The 23653-nt window shown below is 34.5% G+C and overlaps 1 protein-coding gene across 3 annotated transcripts in view; it reads right to left on the bottom strand.

The window, feature by feature from the left end:
* Usp32 (ubiquitin specific peptidase 32) overlaps nt 1-23653 on the bottom strand; it is a 173567-nt gene that overhangs the window by 122982 nt on the left and 26932 nt on the right. The gene's annotated exons all lie outside the window — the stretch shown is intronic.

The raw sequence follows: 23653 nt of genomic DNA, 5'->3' as shown, positions 1-23653 counted from the left end.
TATATTACTATAGCAAAATAAGCAAGGCAAGAGATAGTAAATGGTGAATGAATAAATTAAGAAAGACAGCAAGACCAAGTCATAGAGACTGTTCTGTCATAAAAAGGAAGGGATATGATTGGATACAATTCAGATATAAACTCTGGATAGAGAAGAAACAAGACAGATAAAAATCAGACAACTCACTCTAAAATACTGTAGAGGGGCAAAAAGTACACTGCTACCACCAGAAGAAGCTAGATCTGGGAAAGATCCAGAAGTAAAGTAGAACTTGAAGCTTGATTGAAGAGGGGAAACAGTCGAAAATAATACCCAGGTTTCTATCCTGGAAAATTTGAAGAATGACGTTATCAGGAAAATGAGGGGAAAAAAATTAGAGTAAGACAGAAAGAAAAGATGATGTGGGATGTGATGGGACATGCCTGTAATCCTAGTGGCTCAAGAGGCTGAGACAGGAGGATCACAAGTTCAAGACCAGGCTCAGCAACTTAGCAAGACCTTGCCTAAAAATAAAAAAAATTAAAAAGGCTGGGGATGTAGCTTAGTGGTAAACTGCCCCTGGATTAAATCCCCATACTGCCCCCCACCCAAGAAAAAAAGAAAAGAAGAAAGAAGAAACATATAATTAAGGACGTATTGAATATGGGAAATCTGAAGAAGAATCACTGTGTTTTTAATTTTTGAATATATAAAGCTTAGAAGAGATCTGAAGGGAGTTTTGAGTATATAGGTGGTAATTAAAATCATAAGTAAGGGGTTGGGAAAACAGCTCAGGGTCAAAACATTTTCCTGGCACACACAAGGCCCTGGAATTGACCTCCAGCACCCAACAATATCTATAGAATGAATAAAAAGTATAAAACTGAAAGAAGTCAATGTTTACAAGTGTCTACAGGAAGAAAAGGAGAAAAAAGAAGAATAAGTTGAAAAAAATAATCAGTAGGACAGAAGAGAAACAGAAGAACATGGTCTCCAAAGACCAGGAAGAAGGCACAGATCAACAGTATCCAATAAAGCAGTAAGGGCAACAAGATAAAGACCGAAATGTGTTTGGCACATAGCTAATCATTCAGTAAACATTTGTCATACGGAGGGAGGGTTCAAGTACAACAACATGTAGGCAATGATAAAATAAAAAGAACTAACACTTGAATAAGTAACTAAAGTATATTAGTTGCACTAAAAAGAAAGTATATTTAGTCCACTAAAAACCAGACTTATGATATTAACACCATCAATATTCAAATTTATTATTTTTCTTTTTAGAATGTAAAAATGAAAAGCAGAACAAAGCTCATCTCATAGATTTCAGTAAAGAAAGAGGTACCTTCAGCTACTAGAAAATCTTTTTTCAAGATGCCTAATTTTCTTTCCTTTTTTTCTTTTTTCTTTTTCTTTTCTTTTTTTTTTTTTTTTTTTGTGGTGCTGGGGATTGAACCCAGGGCCTTGTGCATGCAAGGCAAGCACTTTGCCAACTGAGCTATATCCCCAGTCCATGATGCCTAATTTTCATTAATGCTTTGACTAACAAATTAGGTTGCTCATGATCTGGTGGAGATGAGAAAATCAACCATTAAAACATAATATGGTACAGATTATTTGAAAAACTAATATTTTTTTAAAAAAGAGAAATCTGATGACTAATAAATTTATTCATTTTATAATGGAGAGAAATGTACATATAAACTTTTCTAAGCATTTATAAAAATCAAACAATGTCTATCAACAGAAGAGACTAAATATTATTATAGTTACTCAAAATAGACTATCTAGAATATCAGACACAAAAATGCTACCACAGATCCATATTTACTGAAAATAAACACTTTTTATTTACTCAAAATAAACTAACATTTGGCTAATCTACTGATAAGGAATACATAAAAATATTCATTGTATGAGGTTGGAGATTTTAGCCCACTGGTATAGCACTTGCCTAGTATGTATGATACCCTAGGTCCAATCCACAACACTACAAATTAAAAAAAAAAAAAAATTTAAAATTTTTTTTAAAAGTTTGTTATACCAATAGAAAAGTTAAAAGCTAAAAACTTATTAGGCAAGACAAAAATAATAGAATAGAATCAAGCCTAGTAAGTTTTTAAATATAGTAGTAAAGTATAATACTCTCTCAACCTCACCAACCTCATTCAAATTGCTATGAGAATAAAAAAGCATCATTACAAAAACAATGCTCCAAAATCTGAAACCTGTATTTATTTATTTATTTTTATTTTTTGGTAATAGGGATTGAACCCAGGGGTGCTTAACCACTGAACCACATCCCCATTCCTTTTTATATTTTAAAAGAGACAGGGTCTCACTGAGTTGTTTAGAGTGCCAAGACTAGGTTTGAACTCTAGATCCTCCTACCTCTGCTTCTGCAGCTGCTGGGATTACAGACTTGCACCACTGAGCCTGGCCAAAATTGGAAAATTTTTGAGCATGATCATTGCCTTTGTTTTTTAGCCTCAGCAAATTAGTGAGGCCTTGAACAACTCAGTGAGATCCTATCTCAAAATATCAAAAATAAATAAATAAAAAGGTTGGGGATGTATCTCAGTGGTAAAGCACACCTGGGTTTAATCCCTAGTACCAAAAATAAATAAAGGAATAAACTTATTGAATATATGATGAGTCAATGATGCTTAATGACCTTTGTGACTGATTATCCATTTCACTGAAACCTGAAATTCCAAAAATCATTGAGGGGAGGAGATGAAGCTCAGTGGAGATGAAGCTTAGAGCACTAGCTAAGATTCATGAGGACCTAAATTCAATCCCTAGTACAAAAAGAAAAAAAAAAAAAAAAAGCCATTTGCCTTTCCTAATACTGAGTTTGATTTTGCATAATTAGTTTACAAAGCTATAGTCTGCTACAAGGATTTAATGAGAGAATATATATGAATATAGATATACATACATTAACTTAACAAGCACTGAAAATAATTGATGCCCAATAGATAATAGTCTCAGAAAAGGTGATTTCCGGGCATAGTGAGGATTCACCTGTTCCATTTTACTTCTAACTCTGGAGAGAAACAGTAGGGAAGTTATGAAAATAAAGATGAGAGAAAGGAAGTACATAGAAAAATGACAAAACAAACAAAAACAATAGATTTTTCTGTCCCTATTCTCCTTTTTACCTAAAGACCCTTATTTCCAACCCAGCATACCCAGTTATGACCTAACAATGAAACAAAAAACAGGAGAGGAGGACTATCAAGAAGAGAACTGTCATTTATTGTAGATTATGTACCCAAGCCATGGTCTTTTTGAGAATGAGTAGTGTCTTATTCAAATATAGTTAGGTCACATTACTTTTAAGTATACACCAACACATTCAAAGGACATTTAATATTTCATAAAATTATAAGCAAAATGAAGTCTCCTTTCATAAAACAAATTTTGCCATCAACACTGCCTAAAAGAAGCAAGCCAGGGATGACTTGGTCTTAAAAGGTCAAAGGTTCTGGAAGGGGAGTATAATTCAGTGGTAGAGCACAAAACCGATAAAACAAACAATAACAATGGATTTTTCTTCCCCTATCCTCTTTTCTCTGTACCTATAGATCTGGGTAAAATCTAACATTGAAACAAAGGAGAGGAAAAGAAAAGGGAAAGAGCAAGAGAGAAAGAATATTAAGAAGAGAACTACGCCAAGCACCAAGCCCTGGGTTCAATCCCCAGCACTCTCCACCACCTCCGCCAAATATAAACAGTTCAATCTAGTAAAACTGTAGCATTCACCTGCTATAGGTTGATCTAAACCCAGCATTTCCAGTTTTTACTCAAGGCATAGGTACATTCATTTGCTGTATTTACTATGCTTACCTACAAGACTTCTAATTAGTCATAGGTAGACTAAAGTCACCTCTAAAATTCAATACATACAGATCTTATACAGACTATCTTATACCAGAAGATTTAAGATTGAGGCTTCTTACATTTAATCCATTGATCAAACACATAAGACTAGTTCATAGTTCACTAAATCCAAGACTTCCCTAGAGGATATGCTTTTGCTTGTATTTAAAATATAAATAAGACAAGAAAAATAATTTTGTTGGTCCAGAAATTTCTGTTACAAAAAAAATCTTAGCAAATTATGAGAAGCCCACTCCTTTTATCAGCTTTGTATTGCTGTGACCAAAATATCTTACAAGAACAACTTAGAGGATGGGCTGGGGATGTGGCTCAAGCGGTAGCGTGCTCGCCTGGCATGTGTGCGACCCGGGTTTGATACTCAGCACCACATACAAAGATGTTGTGTCCGCCAAAAACTAAAAAATAAATATTAAAAATTCTCTCTCTCTCTCTCTCTCTCTCAAAAAGAAAAAAAAAAAGAACAACTTAGAGGAGAAAAATTTTATTCTGGCTCACAATTTCAGAGATTTAGTCCGTGGGTAGCCAACTCCATTGCTCTGGGTCCAAGGTGAGGCAGCACATCACAGTGGAAGGGCAGGGAAGAGGGAAGCTACTCAGGGAAGGGAAATGGGGCTGCAAGGAAGATGAATCTTTCCGGGGCACATCCCAAGTGACCCACCTTCTCCAGCCACATCGCACCTGCCAAGAGTTATCACCTAACTCAGTCCATTCAAACTAAGATGGACTGATTAGGTCACAGTTTCCACAATCTAATCATTTCACCTCTGACTTTTTCCTGCATTAACATGGGAGCTTTTGGAAGACACAGCATATCCAAACCATAACATCCAGGGGTTCAAATGCATATTAGCATAATAATATACAAAGTATAAAGTAATAAACAGTCTAACAACAGAAGTAAGTGCTATGTTGATAGAGAAAACAGAAAGAAAAAACATACCCAATAGCCGGAAGGGAATAAGAAATGAAACATAGACCAGGAGATATTAGAAATGCTTGAACTATAGTTTGGGAGGATGGAATATAAAATGTGAAGATTGCAAGAGAGAAAAGTACAAGTGAAAGAATACCTAAGTGAGTGAAAAATATGCTAATAAATTTTGACTTTTCAAGGAATTCCTCTTAGAATTTTTTCTTGGTGAAAATACGGAAAAAGTGTAATAAAATATAATTTTTTTAAATTTCTCAAATCATTTTGAAGATACTGAAAAAGTAAATCTGATTTAAAAACTGTTCATAAACACAACACAGTTCACAATGAAAAAGTTGATAGTTTGAAAAATAAAGACACTCTAGAGAGATATACAATGACTCTACCAATGATTAATTATTTCATTTTCTGATAACAGAAAAAAGAAGAAAAGTCAATGGGTTTCTGTTTGAGAATTCTTAGCAAAAGGTCCACCATCTGCCACAAAATCAAAGAAAGAACTGACTCAGGAAACAACTGGAAAAAAGTGAGAAAAACAAAATAAGAAAGCTAACAAAGTTTTTAACAAAGTTTTAAAGCTAACAAAGAACTGGAAGCAGAGTCATAAGCAGAGTCATAATCCCAGGGCTCCAGAAGCTGAGGCAGGAGGATCCCAAGTTCAAAACCAGCCTCAGCAACTTAGTGAGGCACTAAGCAACTCAGTGAGACCTTGTCTCTAAACAAAATATTAAAAAGGGCTGGTGATGTGGCTTAGTGGTTAAGCACCCCAGGTTCACTCCCAAGTACCAAAAAAAAAAAAAAAAAAAAGGGTAACATTTAGTTTTAAAATAGTAAAACAGACAAAGGAAAACAACAAAGATAAAAATTAGTGAAAATGCTGAAAGAGAAAAAGGAAATCTTCTTATTGATATCCTAATAAAAAATTAAACAAGAGTGGTGCTTCTGCTAAATCACAAGCCTGCCCGCACTCAAGGGTAAGAACCATATATTATACCTATCAATGGGAGAAGTTATCCAAGTCACATTGTAAGAAACAAGTAATGCAAAATAATCTTTTGGCCATTGTTTGAAAATATAATCTGCCACATACATGAATACTAAGTATTATATTTGCTTTAGGGTTTCTTTTTTGGCAATACAAATGCATGATTAAAGAACAATTCAAGAGCCAGTTGTGGTGGCAATGCCTGCAATCCCAGTGACTTTGGAGGCTTGAGGCAGGAGGATCGCAAGTAAGACCAATTTGAACAACCTAGTCAGATCCTGTCTCAAAATAAAAAATAAGGGGCTGGGGCTGAAGCCGAGTGGTACAGTGCTTGCCTAGAATGTGTGAGGCACTGGGTTTGATCCTCAGCACCACATATAAACAAATAAAATAAAGGTATAAAAAATACAACATTTTTTTTAACTTTTAAAAAGTAAAATAAAACAAATAAAAAATAAAAAGGGCCAGAGATGTAGGTTTCAGTGGTAAAGCACCCTGGGATCAATCCCCAGTACTGGGGGGGAGGGGGGAGGGAAGTAACTCTGGATAGAGATTTTTAACTAGTATGTATAAATGGCATATAGGGTACAAGGGTAGAATAACAGAAAGACCTAATAAAATCCTAACTATTCAAGATGATAATATTCTTAGCTAAAAGCTTCCCTTAACACAAGAAATAACCAATAAAATGTTAATAGAAATTGCTAGGAGAGGATCTCCAGGAAGGCTTCTTAAAAGGTAGCAACTAGTGAATGTCCTTTTGTCTTTGTTTAGTCTTTCCACTTGGAATTCAGAAGCTTCTAGGAGCCATTTAATACCCTGAGGGAACTTCAAAGTTATAAGCCATACACTAGTATGGTAATGCCAAAAAGATAGAAAAACCAAGATGCCAAAACCCATGCCAAAAAAAATTTATGTATTTTTTTCATACATAAATCATATTTCCAGATTAATGTATGAAAAAAATACAGCTATATCTTATTTAAAGTATTATTTTAGCTGGGCACAGAGGTCCTTGCCTGTAGCCCTAGCTCCTCAGGATGCTAAGGTAAAAGGATTACTTGAATCTAAGAGTTTGAAGCCAATCCAGGTAACACAGCTAGGCCAATCCAGGTAACATAGCTAGATTTTTTATTAAAAAATAAAAATAAAAATAAATCAATGAATAAATAAATAAATAATAATAATAAAATCCTTTCTTGGATTTTACACAAATAAGAAACAGATTTAAATTTACACTTGTGCAAATGAGTTTTAAAAGACTGGAAAAAAGCCAAACTGGAGACATAAAGAATAATTGAGAGGCTATTGCATTAGCACAGACAAGACATGAATGCATAAAAGTGAGGCAAGGGAAAAGTACATTTTAAAAATTAGTCAACTGGATAGGGTTTAATGAGTAATGAGCTGCCAAAAGATAAGGAAAAAAATGAACTTTCATGATTTCTAAGTGTCTCTTTGGTTCCAAGGTGAAGTCAGCGTCATTAATAAAGATCAAGTCTATAGGAGAATTTTAATATTTTACATTCTGTTTACATTTCTGGTATAAACTAAATGTACACCTTCCCCCTCCCCAATACATATGTTGAAGCCCTAATCCACAGTATAGCTCTATTTAGAATAAGTAAATAATTATAGTTAATAGCCATCACCAAAAACCAACCCTCTTGGAACCAAACCTTACTTCCAACAGGAAATAAAATTTCGATTTTTTAAGTCACCAAGTTTTTGGTAATCTGCTGTGGCAGCCCGAGCACACTAATATAATTTCCATAATACCAGTAATAAACAGGCCAACTACTCCTTTCTGACTTAGAGAAGCTATTTAAATGGTTTTTGCAGGGTCATATGAAGAGATCAGAACTTATGTCCTTGAAAGGGAAATAAAATTATGTACTTTAATAATTGTCAAAATTTACTCAATGTAAAAGAACAGCACAATGATTGCTATCCTCTCTAAACTCATATATTGTTTTTCCTATTAACACCAGTAATTACCAGCACTTTTCTGGAGTGACACATGATGGACATCTTCATTCCCATGGGTAATTCCTGAACTTTAGCTGTAACTACACACTTTTTACTTCAAGAAATCATTTGCAGCCGGGCACAGTGGCAAACACCTATAATCCCAGCGACTCTGGAGGCTGAGACAAGGGAATTGCAAGTTCAAAGCTAGTCTCAGCAAAATAGAGGTACTAAGTAACTCAGTGAGACCCCGTCTCTCAATAAAACACAAAATAGGGCTGGGGATGTGGCTTAGTGGTTGAGTGCCCCTGAGTTCAATCCCCAGTACCAAAAAAAAAAAAAAAAAAAAAAAAGGGAAATCATGTATATATAAAAATGCCTGAATTCTGACCCACTTTTGTAAAGTTCATACATATGAACAAGAAAATGTGGCCCATACACAGGAAAAAAGACAGTAAATAGAACCTGTCCCTAAGGAAGTCCAGACGTTATACTTGCTGGTAAGGCTTTAAGTTAGCCTTTTAAAATATGTTCAAGGGCTGGGGCTGGGGCTCAACAACAGTGCACTCACCTGGAATGTGTGAGGCACTGGGTTCGGGTTCAATTCTCAGCATCGCATATAAATATATAAAATAAAGGTCTATCAACAACTAAAAATTTTTTTTAAATATATGTTCAAAGAATAAGGTAAGCATGTATAAATAATTAAAGGAAAGTATAAGCACACTGCCTCACCAAAAAGGGAATATTAACAGAGAAATTAGAAACAGAAACCAATTAAACTGGATTCAGCAACACATACCTATCCCAGTAAAGTCAGAGGCTGAGGCAGAAGGATCACAAATTCAAAGCCAGCCTCTACAATTTAGCAAGACCCTGTCTCAAAATAAAAAATATATAAAGGACTGGGGATGGAGCTCAGTGGTAGACGGCCCTAGTAAAGGTGGAGGAATAAACCAATTAGAAATTTTACAGTAGAAAAGTACAATAACAGAAATGAAAAATTTATTAAAGGATCTCAACATAGATTTGAACTTGAAGAAGAATCATAGAACTTTAAGTTAGGTCAATTAAGATTATCCTCTGATTAACTTTTATGATTTTGATTGAGATGTCCCCCCAAAGCTCATGTATGAGACAATGAAAGAAGGCTTCCAGGTGAATGATTGGGTTATAAGAGCTTTAACCCAATTAGTAGATTTATCCCTTAACAGGGATAATAGGGATTAGCTGAGTAGTAACTAAAGGCAAGCAAGGAGTGGCTGGAAAGGTGGGTTATTGTGGGGAAGTGTAGTTGGGATACATATTTTTGTTTCTGGTGAGTAGAATCTCTCTCGGCTTCCTGATAATGTTATGAGCCACTTCTCTCCACCACACTCTTCCACCATGATGTTCTCCCTCACCTCAGGCCCTGAAGAATGAAGCCAGCTAGCTGTCTATGGCCCAAGAACTCTGAAACCAATAGCACCCAAACAAAACTTTTCCTCCTTACAATTGTTCTTGTCCAGGTTTTTAGTCACAATAGGAAAAAAGCTAACTAAAACAGTAACAATAAGAATTACTGAAGAAAATGAATAGAACCTCGGAGACCCATAAAACTGCTCAAAAGCAGTTATGTACAAAAACTGGGTAGAGTGGCACAAGCCTTTAATACCAGCTAATTGGGAGGCTTGATGCAGGAGGATCCCAAGTTTGATATCAGTCTGGGCAACTTAGTGAAACCCTGTCTCAAAATAAAAAAGAACTGAGGATGTGGCTCAGTGGTACAATGCTTGTCTAGAATGTGCAAGGCTCCAAGTTCTATCCCCAGTATCATAAAAAAATGTGAAAGGAGGGAGGGAAGAGAGGGAGGAAAGGAGGGGGGAGGGAGGAAAGGGAGGAGGAAGAAGAGAGAGGAAGGGATAGGGGAGGAAGAGAGAGGGAGGGGGGAGAGGGAGGGAGGGAGAAAAGAGAGAAAGAATATATACATACACAAAAATAGAGAAGAGAAAGGCACAGAAAAAATAGTTTAAGAAGTAGTGCCCCAGGGGCTAGGGTTGTGGCTCAGAGGAAGAGCACCTGACTAGCATGCATGAGGCAGTGGGTTCGATCCTCAGCACCTCATAAAAAAAATAAAGGTATTGTGCCCACCAACAACTTAAAAATAAATAATAAAAAAAGAAATATTGCCCCAAACTTCCCAAATTTGAGAGGAAAAAAAAATTGATCTGACCCTCTAAACAGCTCAATGAATTCCAATTAGAATAAATTCAAAGATATCTACACTGAGGCATATCATAGTCAAAATGTCTATATACAAAAAGAGAATCTTGAAAGTAGCAAGGGAAAAGCAATTCATTATGTACATCACATTCATTATACTTATATATACTTATACATATACTTACATATTATAAGGCAGCAGTGAGAAGACATATTCAAAGTGCTGAAAGAAAAAGAACTTCTACCAAGAATGATATATCCAAGAAAACTATCCTTTGACAACAGGAAAATTTTAAATAATCCCAGATAAACAAAAACTAAGAAAACTACTGCAATTTACAAGAAACACTAAAAGGATTACTGAGATTAAAGGATGGTAGACAGTAACTTGAATCTATACAAAGAAATAAAAGAGCACTGGTAAAGGCACATACATAAACAAGAAATTTTTGTTTTAGGTCAAAAGGTAGAGCTCAATGAGATGGATTTAAGGACAGAAATGTATCTAATATCTTTTATACAAAATTCAAGATTATATTTCATAACTTTCACCATTATTATTAGTAATGCAACAAATTGTACATGATCAAAATATAATTACCAAATTACAGGATCTTTTGAAATCTCAAAATTAGTCATGTTACTTCCTCATATACGAAAAATTTTCAATGTATTCATATTCCTCTTAGACTGGGCTAATGATGTAGCTCAGTACACAGGTATGAGGCCCTGAGTTCAATCCCCAGTACAGGAAACAAACAAAAAATGAGGGGAAAAAATATATCAAGCCATAATATACTCAGAATGAAGACCAAAATCTCCAGTGTAGCTTTTGGTTCTTGCAGTTCCTCCCATCATATTGCTTGGCACTGCTATTCCCACTGGCTAAAATACAACCCACACATGTATCTCCAATTCCCCTTAAAAACTTAATTTACCCTTCAGATCTCATCTTAAATGTTACTTTGAATCTTACCTACTCCGTAAGACTAAGTCAGATACTGCCTTCCTACAGCCTTTATTGCATTTTGCATAGTTTCTGATTTCATTAATATTTTTTCTCCACAACACCACAGATTTCATGAAGGCAAGGACCATAACTCTTTTTTTTTTAAATATTTTTCTACTTGTTCATGGACCTTTTTTAAAAAATACATTATTTTAGTTGTAGATGGACACAATATCTTTGTTTTTATTTATTTCTATGTGGTGCTGAGGATCAAACCCAGGGCTTCATGCATGTGAAGCAAGTGCTTTACCACTGAGCTATAACCCCAGCCCTGGACCTTTATTTTTAATTTATTTATTTATATGTGATGCTTTTTGTTGTTGTTCACAACTCATCTCCAACACCTAGCACAGTGCCAGTCACATAACTAGTTGAACAAATAAGAAAGTGCTTTATAAAACACTAAACACTGAAGCAGATATTTCCTAAAAAGATGAATAATACTCCCTAATGATCAAATAATGTAAACTACAGAACTATACTGACTTAAAGAAATGATGAATAAATAGTTCTAAAAAATAATATATATGAACCAGTGGTATAGTGCTTGCCTACCACATGCAGATCCTGGGTTTAATCCTCAGCACAGCAAAATAATATGCTGGATTAATATAATGTGAAATATATGCAATCAGAGTAACTAATTAAACCAACTATTCTATCTCAAGCCATAAATGACTCATTTATATAAACTAACAAATCTGTCCCACATACACAGTCTGACACAAAATATCAGACTGACGATGTCCCAGCTCTTTACAAATGTATAAAAATTTCCTTAGAGTATCCTTTTCCCTCTAAGTGATTAATGTTAATACCAAATAAACACTGAGGCTGCAGCTGTATTAATCTCTGAAAAGGATTGGCTGACCTAGCAGGGAAGGATTTTTCCTATCTTTAAGTATTAGCATTTTGATACAATTTTAAATGACTTTTTTTCCTGCATTACTGTTATTCTGCTTCATCTAGCATTCCCATAGTATTTTTCCTACTGCTTTTTTATTGCAACTATATAGTATTTCAGCTAAATTATCATTTGATTTTCTGGAAGCCACCACCCTATGAACCTAATCATCACTTTTATTTTTAACACTGTTTCTATGGAAAAACAAGTTTTATATCCAGATAAATTTTTGAACACAATCTATATTGTACTTAAAAAGTAGACTTGCCAGGCACAGTAGTATACAACTGTAATCCCAGCAGCTCAGTAGGCTGAGGCAGGAGGATCAGGAGTTCAAAGCCAGCATCAGCAACTCAGCAAGGACCTAAGTGACTCAGTGAGACCCTGTCTCTAAATAAAGTATAAAAAAGGGGGCTGGGGATGTGGCTCAAGCGGTAGCGCGCTCGCCTGGCATGCGTGCGGCCCAGGTTCGATCCTCAGCACCACATACAATCAAAGATGTTGTGTCCGCTGAAAACTAAAAAAAATAAATATTAAAAAAAAAAAAGTATAAAAAAGGGCTGAGGATGTGGCTCAGTGATTATCACCTCTGGGTTCAATGCCTGGTACCCTCAAAAAACAATGGGGCTTTTTCTTTCATGACAGTATGTTACAATAATTTAATTAGTCCAATGTTTAGAGAAACCTTCATTAAAATTATCTGTACAAATCTAATCACTAATAGTAAACAAATCTACAAAAGTAGCATTTTCACAAGCATGTAGAATATTTTTATTTGAAATTATAGAAATATATCATTTTGGAAAAAAACAACTATTTTTCCAAAGTTTCCAAAAAATCAATTAGAAAAAAAAATGGAAAAATGTGAACAGTTAACTAAATATAAAAGTAAAACACAGGGGGGGCTAGGGCTGTAGCTTAGTGGCAGAGCCCTTGCCTAGCACATGTAAGGCACTGGGTTCAATCCTCAGCACCACATAAAAATAAACAAAATAAGGGTATGCTGTCCATATACAACTACAATTAAAAAAAAAAAAAAGTAAAACGCAGAAGGAAATTCTATAGCAGATATTTCTACAAATATGAACAGGAAAATTATAAAAACTAAACTTTCAAAAATTAAATTTGCATGGGAAGGTAGAATACGTGCAAAAGTAGATGCTAGATATATAACTAGAATATAAAAAGACACTTTCTGAATCAGATCTAAATACCTAACAATGAGCATTACAAAAAACGATTAAGCAGGGCCCAGTTGTGCATGCCTATAATCGCAGCAGCTCTGGAGACTGAGGCAGGAGGATCTCAAGTTCAAAGCCAGCTTCAGCAATTTAGCAAGGCCCTGAGTCAGAAAGACCCTGTCTCTAAATAAAATACAAAAGGGGCTGATGATATTGTTCAGTGGTCGAGTACCTCTGGGTTCAATCTCTGATACTTTTAAAAAAAGGGGGGCAATTAATGGCTACTTCACACACAAAAATGTATAGGAAGCAATCAGAAAATAGTTTGTTATAGGTGAGAATCCTACAGCTGAAAAATACTACTAGAAAGAGGGAAATAATGTAAAATTCAAAGGAGCAGAATCCCAGTAAAGAAAGGTAAGGTTCAATAAAAGTCATATTTCTCTATATATCAAGAATATCAAAGACCATTCCAAAAATGGGAGGCCAAGTAAGAATTTTTATATCTAAAAATTAGACTTGGGCAGGGTTGTGGCTCAGTGGTGGAGCACTTGCCTAGTATGTGTGAGGCCCTGGGTTTGATTCTCAGCACCACATATACATAAATAAAGGTCCATCAACAACTAATAAAATATTTTAAATAAATAAAAATTAGACTAAAAGATAAAAACAATTTTTATAGCAGGAGTTTATTATAGATCTAGTTTGAAGAAACTAGATAAAACCATGATATTGATAATGAGGATGCTTCCTAAGGCTTGTGATACTGCCTCATGAGCATCGCTGGAAACTAAGGCCAAAAAGTACATCACTTGCCAAGACTGAGAATCCCTAAGATTAAAAATAAATAAATAAATAAATATAAGAATTAACTAAAATATAAGAATTAACAGATAAAAATTAAAAATGTAAAACTTAGAACTAAGGGAGATATGCATCATAGGCTCCAGCTATTCTAAACTATTTACTGTTCCTTGCTTACATTATGTACTCTGCCTATGAGCCCCAATCATTCTTAACAGGCCAGCATTCTTCAAATCTTGGCTTCAGCAGTCCCTCATTCACTTTTTAGAAACCTCTTTTAAATGCTTCCATGACCAATGACCTTAAGTTAAACATCCATCCTATAGAATGGCTTTCCTTATAATCACTTAAGGTCAAACTTTCAATGCTTTAACTTTAAAATAAATTATACTATATTTAAATGTACATCTTCTCTCTGCTGTTTGAGAACAAAACAATGGACTTATTTATTTATATCTCTAACACCTATCAAAGAATCTTAAATATTACTGATATTCAAAAACTTTTTGGATAAAGACAAATTTTCTCAAATACTCAAACAAATGTGCTATGTATTCTCTGGTTCACAGTCTCATGCTTAGTACTGAACCCCAGCATCTATAACACTATCCAACTCATAGTAAGAATTCAATAAAAATGTTTTTTCATTATCTTGCAACTGGTATTTATGATCACTAAAACTTATCTTCTCTCCTATATTCTTCCTTAACCTAAGATTTAATTTGGAATCAGCTTCATCTAAAATCTAATGAATAAAACACAGGAGGGAAATATATTAAAATGCTGAATAGGCGTAACTTAGACATTTACCTACCCAAAGACAAAAAAACAAATGACTTTCTCAAAACCTTTTACCTTTGATACATGCATTTTTTTCCTTATCACTAAAAATAGACTAGCTTGCCCTCAAAAATTATATATTTATGGATATGACAACTTGAAAGCTTTTCAAATTTATATATACACTTTTAAAACTTATCACATTCATGCCAGGCACTATTCCAGGTGTTTTACAAATATTAACTCATTTAAACCTTATAACAATCCTATAGGGTAAGTTGTAGTTGCCATTTTACAAATGAGGAAACTAAAGCACAAAAGTTAAGTTACATTCCCAATATCATGTTGTTAATGACTACCAGCAGAAGGATTTGCACTCAAAGTCAAGTCTCCTGCCTAGCATGTGTGAGGCTCTGGGTTTGATTCTTAGCACCATATATAAATAAATAAAATAAAGGTCTACTGACAAATAAAAATTATTAAAAAAAGAAAAAGAAATTCTAGTTAGACACAGAAGGACACACTGGTAATCCCAGTTACCAGAGAACTGAAGCAAGAAAATGGCAAATTCAAGAGGAGTCCTGGCAACTTAGTGAGACACTATCTCAGAATAAAAAATAAGTAGGGCAGGGGGATATAGCTGAGTAGGTAAAGCACCCCTGGGGGTTCAATCTAGAGTGAAGGAGGGAAGGAGGAAGGGACTGAGAGAGGGAGAGAAGGAAGGAAGAAAGGAAGGAAGGGTGGGAGAGGAAGGGAAAGCTAGGGATATAACTCAGTGGTGGGGCATTTGGCACAAAGTCCTGAGTTTGATCCCCAGGCACGGGGGTGGGGGTGGGGGGAGTCTAACAGTAAAGTTGAGATGAAGTTAATATATTTCATCATTGCTGAGAGCACTATACATTGGGATGATTGTTTTTTTTGGAGGAATATGGCAATATATAAGAATGCCCAATATTTATCATATCCATTGATCTGGTGATTCATTTCTGGGAATTTATCTTAATTTTTTTTTTTTTATTTCTTTGGTACTAGGGACTAAACCCAGGGTGACTTTTACCATTGAGCCACATCACCAGCCCTTTTATATTTTGAGACAGGATCTCATTAAATTTCTTAGGGCCTTGCTAAATTGCTAAGGCTGGTTTGAACTCACAATCCTCCTGCCTCTGCCTCCCAAGGCACTAGGAATAAAGGTGTGCATTACCCACCAGTAGGGAATTTATCTTAAAAAAATAATATGAGTATTATTAAAGCTGGTAATAAAGACGTCACAGAAATATGAAAACATGTTTTTAAGATAGTACATAACCAAAGATTATTAAAACTATACAAAACATACACATTAGGGCTAGAGATATAGTTTAGTGGCAGAGAGTTTGCCAGCATGCACAAAGTCCTGGGTTCAATCCCTAATACTACAAAAATAAAAATTTTTATCAAAATACATATACATTGATCAAATGGAAAAAAGTAGCTATTGTTTTGGGTGATAGCTGGGATATAAAAAATTTCTTCTTTTAAATTAAAAAAAAAAAAAAAGTGCATATAAATGAAGCTAAAGACACCAGCATCACTGAATCCTAGTCAATTTCAGACTCCAGCCTTGATCTCTCCTACTCTCTCAAAAGACAATCAATGATTGGTATATCTCTTTTCAGATCTTTTTTCAAGCTTTTATAAGATGTACCTATAAAAATTTACAGTGGTACCATATTATACATATTTCAATGCAACTAACTCTTACATATAGATTCATTACTTGATACATAGGCTCCATTATACAACAATACTACAGATCACCTAGCTATTCAATTATATGCTTGGATATTCAGGCTATTTCCCTTTTTCCTTCATACTTGTCATGATAAAATCATATCCATATCTCTTTGGATATATCTATAGAGTGCTTTTCTGGAAACTAGGGTCACACGCATTTTCTAGTTTAATGAATATGGCCACATATCCTGCCAAGTGGCTCTACTAATTTACATTCCTAAAACTGTGCTTTCTTAGCGTTTTTTTTTTTTTCCACTACTGATTACAGACTCTGCAATGCAAACTTGTAAAAAATTCTAAATAATTCTGAATAGCCCATCTAACATAGTTATAAAAGAAAAACAAATCTCCACTTCTGTTTAGGAGAAGATATAAATCTGATTCCCTGTTACTATATCCCATTCCTGAGCAGATCATTTGTCATTCGAAGTATAAAACAGTATAGTGGGCTGGGGTTTTGGCTCAGTGGTAGCACACTCCTCTAGCATGTGCAAGGCCCTGGGTTTGATTCTCAGCACCACATAAAAATAAACAAACAAAATAAAGGTATTGTGTCCAGCTACAACTAAAAAATAAATATTAAAAAAAAAAAAGTATAGTAATATCTACACCATTTGGCCTCAAGGTTGACAGTGTTGCTATGTGGGGGTCTATGCCTGGAAACCAAAAATGGATCAGGTCTCTTCTGCTATGTCCATATAAAGCTGTTCTTGGCTTTACCACAACACACATGGTTAGTGCAGCCTGCAGAATAGATTGTGGCTCCATATCTTCACTTCACAAATGCCTGTGTCTGTAATCAAAATGAACCACTCCAACATTACGGAGCATCAGGTTGCCCCATCTGCTACTACTTCTGTTCCCCAGCATCCCTGAGTTTGGCTGCATTACACAAAAAAATTGAAGTTGTCTGCTTTCTCCTGCCGATTAGAAAGTTCTTATTAACAAATCTAAAAAATGTGAAAAAGAAATAATACAGAATGGAATCTTTGTATGAGACAATGAACCAGTAACAAATTATAAACTTCAGAGCACAAATGGAGAAACAAGCAAGTTGTACAAGTTTTCTTCTCAGAAGAGTAACAGCTCCCATTCTGAACATTTCAATGTGTCACTATAAAGTTAACTACAAGTAATCTGGGGTAAGAAATTGTCTGTAAAACTGTCCATAAGAACAAAACATGAATCAAAAATAGCATCACTTAATTTATGGTCACAGGAATTCGGTTAAATTTGCCACAGTAGAGGTTTAAAACCATCATAGAGACAATGCCCTTAAGTACTCATTAGTTTTTTATTTTTCATAATATAACAAAGTGACAATCTAACTCATTAGTGACAAATTTTCTAGTTTAATTACTTGCCTTCAGCAGTTTCTCAAATCAAAAATACAATTTATCATTCTCCTGGTTCATAAACTTCTGAACAAAAACATGGCACTCATCAATTCAACTAGATTAAAATATGTTTCCAAGTACCTTCCACTCCTCCAATAAAGGGGGGACATCTAGTAGGGCTGGGGTTATAGCTCAGTGGTAGAGTGCCTACCTAGCACGTGTGAGGCACTGGTTTCCATTTTCAGAACCACATATAAATAAATAAAATAAAGGTCTATCATCAACTAAAAATACATGAAAAAAGAAAAAAAAAAAGACAACTAATAGCCCAAACTCATTTATAAATTAAACAAAGATAACTGGGAAAAGTGGTGCACACCTGTAATCCCAACTATAGGAGAGGAGGAAGCAGGATTCCCAAATTCAAGGTGAGACTCAAAAAACTTAGTAAGACTTACCTTAAAACAAAGGAAGAAAGAATAAAAGAGAGTAAAGTACCCCTGGATTCAATCTCCAGTAACCACAAAAAATAAATGAATAAATTAACCAAAATGTAATAAGAGGTTGTCTCCAGAATCTTTAACCTACTAAACAAGAAAATTAATGTGCCGCTTTAAAAAGCATTTTCAGGGGTGGGGTTGTGGCTCAGTGGTAGAACACCTGCCTACATGTGTGAGGCCCTGGGTTCACTCCTCAGCACCACATAAAAATAAATAAAGCTATTGTGTCCATGTACGACTCAAAAAATTATTTTTAAAAATGCATTTTCATAGACAATATCACATAAGAACCTTACAACAGTCTTATTAGGGTAACATGTATCTGTGTTGCTTCATTTGTTTGGGAGAAGGGAAGGGAAGGGAAGAAAGGGGGGATGGAGAAGAAAGTAGGGAGGTCACCCTGTAGAGAAAGTTGTAAATTTGCAGGTTCCTTAAAGGACCAGTGATGTTTCTCTTTTAATTATCATGCTTCAAAAACTGGTCCATTTGGGCTATTAACAAAGTAACTTATCCCTTAGGCCTCCTTTACAAGGGCACTAGTCCTAGTCATGAGGGCTACTGCACATTTCTATGACTCAACTCCCTCCCAAAGATTCCACTGTTTTGTTGTTTGTTTTTCTAGCCCATTATAGGCTGGATATTTTTTTTCTTCCACATTTTTTTTTCAACTGGTATGTACGTAATGGTTGAATTTGTTGTTACACATTTGTACATGCACACAATATAACAATATAATTTGGCTAATATCATTCCTCAGTATGTTCCCTTTCCCTTCTTTCCTCCCTTAGTCCCCCTGGCCCATTTCCTATACAGTACTGATCTCCCTTGATTTTCATGAGTTCCCTCCTAACCTTTCTTCTCCTTTTTCCTCTCTAGCTTCCACATGAGAGAAAACATATGCCCCTTGACTGAATTTGGCTTATTTTGCTTAATGTAATATTCTCAAGTTTCACCCATTTTCCTATCCATGAATTTACAATCACTTATTACCTCTACTCATTTTAAGGCAATCTATTACAATATGATAAAGAAAAATGTAATTTATCCTAAACTTCTTTTACATAAACTTCATTATTCATTAATATACTAATTAAGAAAAGAAAAGGGGCTGGGGATGTGGCTCAAGCGGGAGCACGCTCGCCTGGCATGCATGCGGCCCGGGTTCAATCCTCAGCACCACATACAAACAAAGATGTTGTGTCCGCCGAAAACTGAAAAATAAATATTAAATTTTTTTTTAAAAATTCTCTCTCTCTAAAAAAAAAGAAAGAAAAGCCCAATCCTCCAATGAGATCCGTCTTGTATTCTATACAACTCAAATTTAATATTTTAGGTTCCCATTTATAAAGAAAGCCACAAATGTAAATTAACATCTCCATTAAATGATTATAGAAAGAAGTTTAGATCTACATTCTACTAGTACTAGCTAAATCCATAATTTTCAAGTTCAAGGGCTAGGGCTGGGGCTGGGGCTCAGCGGTAGCACTCTTGCTTGGCATGTATGAGGCACTGGGTTCGATTCTCAGCACCACATATAAATAAATAAATAAATAAAGTTCTATAAACACGTTTAAAAAATATTTAAAAATTTAAAAAAATCAAATTCAAAGTTAACTCCTTGTCCCTTTTAGTTAAAAAAATACATGAAAATTTTCCTGTAATTCTCAGAATTCAGCCATCCTAATGTGTCTCTAAGATCCTTGTTAAAAGGTAATACCAAAAAATACAAACAACAACAACAAAATACCACCTTGAATGAGAATAAATTCATGGAACTAGAAACATATTCATGATTTTGGGATTATTCTTTCTATACAAAATGAAAATAATTGGTGTTTTTATACATCCTTCTAGGAAAACTGATGAAGAAGAGCACTCACAGTGCTTTACTTTTCAACACTGATGTCATTTGGGATGAAAACTGATGTTTTAGCAACCACTACATCTAAGAAATCACAGGAAAAATGTCATCTTCGTTACCTCTAATGATACCAATACAAAAATATCTAAAAACCCTTTAAATAACAAAAGCAAATCTAAGAGAATTATTTAAACCCATAGGAGTCAGGTATGAACAAGTCTGAATTCTTTAAAGAAATTCACGTTCACACTGTAAACTGAGTTCTTGAGTTATATTTTCTCCAGTATTGTGCCAATAATTTATGATTGAAAATAAACACCAAGCTGGGTACAATGGCACATGCCTATAAATCCTAGCAATTTGGAAGGCTGAGGCAGGAGGATCAAAGTACAAAGCCAGCCTCAGCAACTTAGTGAGGCCCTAAGCAACTTAGTGAGAACCTGTCTCAAAGTAAAAAAATAAAAAGGGTTGGGGATGTAGCTCCCAAGGATCAAAAAACAAACAAAACAAATAGTGCATACCAACCTTGGTAATAAGTGTTTTAATCTGAAATTTCTAATACTAATGAAAATGGCCCACTGAACCTGGGTTCTAAATGCATGGATTCAACCAACCAAAGAATAAAACTATTGAAAAATAAAACTGCAACTGGAATAAACATGTATAAACTTTTTCTTGTCATTATTCCCTAAACTGAACATGTATGAACCTTCTGTTGTCATTTTTCCCCAAGCAGTAGAGAATAATAACTAGTTACATACCATTTACACTGTATTAGGTATTATAGGTATGTAACATAGACATGATTTAAAGTATATGGGAGAATATATTAAGTTATATGCAAATACTGTACCATTTTATATAAGGAAATTGGATGAGATTTTAAGGAACTCAAAGTTTTTGGAATCCATGGGGAATCTAGACCTTGACAGATTCATTGTATTCATTGTATCCTAAATTCCCAATCATAACTTTCAGACAGGTGACTGACTATAAAAACCATTGGCATAGATGGCAACATATTAACAATCCACTCATAAATAACAAGGATAAAAGTCATTGCCACTAAAAATTTAGGTAGAGGAATAAACAGTAACATTACCATTTCTTGTTTATGGTTTGACGAAAAAAAGAAAAGAAAGTTATTTCAATAAGTGTTAAGTTTTACTTAAACGAGAAAAATGTTCACTGTTATTGCTTCTTATTAAAACCCAAGTTTTAATTGTTGTTAATCTAATTTCATAAATTATTTCTCTAAAATGACTGTTTTATAGTTGATTTTAACTTTCAAGTCAATTAATCTGTAACTAAAGAATTACCTTCCTTGTAATCATTCACTCAATATTTCCTAAAGGAATTGTTGTCCTAGTTAAGCACAAAAAATTGTATTATTTTTTTCATTATACTGTGACTTCATGGTAATGGTTATTAACTCATTAAGAAACAAAGTAATTATGAAAAAGATACAGAAAAAGTTTTTATAAGCAAAAGTTTATACGTGATTTTATTAAAATACCAAAAATAATGCCGCAAAACAAACATAAGAGAAAAATTCGAACCAAGACACCAAATAGAGTTTGCCTTAAACCAAACTTCTGTAAATTTCTGGGCTTCAAAATTACTTGAGAAACTGATTTTTTTTTTTTGCAGTGCTTGGAAATAAACCGATGATAGACAAACACTCTATCACTGAGCAATTCTTGTTTTTTAACAGCAATAACGGTAGGACTCTGACTTTAAAATTAAAATGAGCCAGGTACAGTGGCACACACTTAAAATCCCAGCAACTCAGGAGGCTGAGGCAAGAGAATCCTAAATTTGAGGCCGGCCTCAGTAACTTGGGGAGACCCTCCACAACATAGCAAAACACTATCACAAAATAAAAAATAAAAAAGTTTTAGGATGGGCTGGGGTTGTAGCTCAGTGGTAGAGTGCTTGCTTCGCACAGATGAGGCCCTGGGTTCAATCCTCAACACCACATAAAAATAAATAAACAAAAATATTTTTAAAAAGGACTTAGGATTCAACTTAGTTGTAAAATACACCTGGGTTCAATACCCAGTACCACATACACACCCACAAAAAAAAGGCTGAGATGTAGTTCAGTGGTAGAGTTCCTGGGTTCAATTCCAATACAGAAATTAATTAATTAATTAATTAAATTTTAGGAAAAAGAAATATTACTTTATTAGATTTAGTAGGACTAACCAATGATTATTAATTTCCATAATCTAAAAATTAAGAATTGTACTTAAATATAATTAAAATTTTTATATTTACTGGTTTATTATAAAGGATGTTATAAAGATATAATTTAAATTTTTAATATATATATTAAATTTTCTCAAATTTTTTTCACTTAAGTCTACTGTTTAAATTCTTGGTGCTGCTTCTCTTCCAGAAACAGAAACACAATGCTATTATTAAAGCATAGGGACATAATGCCTAACACCATGGGTTCCATTTCCAGCACTACCAAAACAAAAAGTGGGTAAGAATTTTAAGGCTACATTTTTAAAGAATCTCATATACTTAAAAGAATCATATAAGATAGCCAATAACAACAAACTTTGAATATTCAAGGATTGTCCTTAAATAAAAGTTCCACTTAATTCACTTCACCCTATTTCACTTTTTAGTTTTTATGGTAGCACTGGGGATTATAACCAGGTACCCACGTACTCTACCACTGAGCAACAACACTACCCCTCTGACCCTGTTTAAAATTAAAAGAACAATTCCATCCTTCTTGCTGCAAGAGAAATGCAAGAGATGATGGAAGATTTCACATGGTGCTCCAGTACTGAACAGTGTACCATTTGCTGTTTATATGGACACAATGCCTTTATTTTATTTATTTATTTTTATGTGGTGCTGAGGATCAAATCCAGAGCCTCACCACTTTACCACTGAGCCACAAACCCAGCCGTTTATGTAATCTTTTCATAAAACTCAACACTTATACAAACATTAAATTGCTTTCATTCCCCGTATGTAGTAAATTTTAAGGTGGAGAAGAAAGCAATTCTTCATTATCTCTTACAGCAGGAAGGATGGAATTGTTTTACTAACAGGGCCAGAGTGATAGGGTTGTTGCTCAGAAATACTGACCTAAATGATGGGCTGGGGTTGTGGCTCAGTGGCAGAGCGCTTGCCTTGCACACGTGAGGCACTGGGTTTGATCCTTAGCACCACATAAAAATAAACAAAATAAAGACATTGTGGCCATGTATAACTTAAATAAAAAAAGGACTAAATAAGGACTGGGGTTGTAGCTCAGTGGCAGAGCACTTGTCAAGCATGTGTAGACACCTCACCACAACATAAAAATAAATAAAAAAGAGATATTGTGTCCATATAACTACATATATGTGTGTTGAATATGTGTGTGTGTGTGTATTTTTTTTTTTTTAAGGATTAGGGATATAGCTCTGGGCTCAATCCTCAGTACCAAACAATGATGATAATGATGACCATGCTGATGGTGATAAAACATAAAATAAACCTAGGGGTTTCCTGGACACAGT

This window comes from Callospermophilus lateralis, chromosome 11 (genome assembly GCF_048772815.1).
Source record: "Callospermophilus lateralis isolate mCalLat2 chromosome 11, mCalLat2.hap1, whole genome shotgun sequence".
Classification (NCBI taxonomy): Eukaryota; Metazoa; Chordata; class Mammalia; order Rodentia; family Sciuridae; genus Callospermophilus; species Callospermophilus lateralis.
The sequence above is the reverse complement of the archived record's forward strand: the minus strand, read 5'-3'. Positions and strand labels throughout refer to the sequence as shown.